Genomic DNA, 2178 nt, shown 5'->3' on the forward strand with positions numbered 1-2178 from the left:
GAGTCAAGGACCCGAGCGAGAAGAAAAGAAGTTACCAGGGGCAAGCTAAAGAAGAGAAGGGATCTTCTTGTGAAGAAAGAAGAAAGCAGGAGGGTCAATGTGAAAATGTCCAGACTAGCCGTGAGGGGATCAAAATCCCTAGCACGCCTCCATTCCCCATCGGGCCTGGCTACTCATCTCTCTCCCTCACCCCTCCTTCTCCACCTCCGGCCGCCACCACGGCCAGGCCGGCGTGGTGGTGCGCCTCCGCACCATCAGCACACCCACCACAAACATCCACCACTCACCACCAACTTCATCCACCAGCGCCACCATCTCCAGCCACCGCCGCACCTCGCGCGCTCGACTAGACAAGGGCGAGCACGGGCGTCTGGTCCGCCGCGTGACCTCTCCCTCTCCGCCGATCCTCTCTTCCTGATGCCCCTGCTGCTCCTTCTCTTTGCGCCTCCTTGCTGATGCCTTCTCTGAACTGCTGCTGCCTCTGCTTCCTGAACCTGCTGCTGCTTGCCCTCAACCCTCTCTGCTGCTTCCCTCTCCCTGGTGCCTTGTGCGACTCCTCTCTCAACTCTCATTTCTGTTGCTCATTCTTCTTCTCTCAACCTGCTACTGCTGCTCTCTTCTTTCCCACGCCTCTTGCTGCTGTCTTCTTCTCTGAACCCAAACTGCTGCTGCTTCTTCTCTCTTTACTTCTTGCAAAATTCTGTAAACTGCTAGGTGAACTTGTGTACTGTTTCGTACTTGTAGCTATAGTGCACATTTAATATTTGGTCTATGTGATTTTGCTTTCCAAGTTAGTAATCTGCTAGCTTGTGTTTGTGTTCAACCTTGTGAACTTGTTCCATTTTGTAGTCCTTGTGTTAACTCAAGTACATGGGATATATATAAATATGTGTTTGTCTGTGATGTGATACATATATATTCTGTCCTACAACTTTGTCTCTTCCCTCTATTACATGTTTGATAGTTATACGTGCTCTTGTCTAGCAGCTTTTCCTAATATTGATTCTCGTTTGTTGTTAGTGTTTTAGATTCTCATGTATAATGAAAATACCAAAAAGATATTGAGTAAAATCTGAATCTACCTTTGCTTATTCGCATTTTCATTGGCGACAATCTTGATAGTTTATGTTTATTTTCTCTTCCCATCATCTGAATTGTATTACCTAGATTTAGCCGAATATAGTTACCGTCACCTAGTCCCTGAGGAGAACACGACACTCGCAGTTTGGGCGAAAAACCCCACTGTACTTACACTCGATCATTTTGGCGCCGTTGCCGGGGACTAGCGTCGAACGATTGTGTGAAGCTATAGACTAGGCTTAGTATAGTTTTTTGTTTAAATTTCCAGTCAAATTTATTTCTATGCTTCTTTTACCTTTTTACTTTTTGTTGCTTCGGCTTATTAGGATACTAACTTTCTGACTAGTGTTTACTATTTATGAGTGTTCGTAGGAAATCTGAACTAATTGCAGGTTGTTCTATAGTTACACTCGGTTAAGATGGCATTGCTTCGTGATCTTTGGATGCCTAAAAGTCAATGCTATATCACAGGACCGGTTTGGCCAACTATTGAGGCAGAGAACTTCGAGCTGAAACCTAGTCTTATTGCTTTGGTTCAACAACAATAGTTTGGAGGTCTGCCTACTGAAGACCCTTATGAGCACTTGCTCCGAGTCATGGAGTATTCAGATACAGTAAAGTATCATGGAGTTCCTCAAGATGTTATCAAGTGCATGCTGTTCACATTCTCTCTCCGAGATGATGCTCGTGCTTGGTATCGATCCTTGCCATCAAGATCATTCGGTTGGAATGAGATATCACGAGCTTTCTTGGATAGATATTTCCCACTACACATGCAGTCTGCGATTCGAGATGAGATCTTCAATTTTGTTCAGCGTGAATACGAGAGCTTGTATGATGCTTGGGAGAGATACAAGGCTTTATTCAGGAGATGTCCTAACCACGGGCTCGAGAGATGGTTAGAGTTGCAGATATTCTATAGAGGATTGACTTCGGACACTCGAGCTTACGTCGATATGGCAGCGGGTGGAGCTATTACAAACAAGACACTTGATGAAGCTTTTCTGTTGATTGAGAGCATAGCTTTCCACCAACTTCAGTGGTACAATAAGAAGCCCAGGTCTTATTCATTGGTTTGCTTGCAACAAGTCACTACAC

The 2178-nt window shown here is 45.1% G+C and overlaps 1 non-coding gene across 1 annotated transcript; it reads right to left on the reverse strand.

Annotated features, from left to right (window-relative positions):
* Positions 1–1865: 1865 nt before the first annotated feature.
* On the reverse strand, positions 1866–1969 carry LOC120965624 (small nucleolar RNA R71). Its single transcript, XR_005758668.1, has one exon. It is a non-coding gene; the product is annotated as a small nucleolar RNA R71 (small nucleolar RNA).
* Between the last annotated feature and the right edge of the window lie 209 nt (positions 1970–2178).

This window comes from Aegilops tauschii, chromosome 5 (genome assembly GCF_002575655.3).
Source record: "Aegilops tauschii subsp. strangulata cultivar AL8/78 chromosome 5, Aet v6.0, whole genome shotgun sequence".
NCBI classification, from domain to species: Eukaryota; Viridiplantae; Streptophyta; class Magnoliopsida; order Poales; family Poaceae; genus Aegilops; species Aegilops tauschii.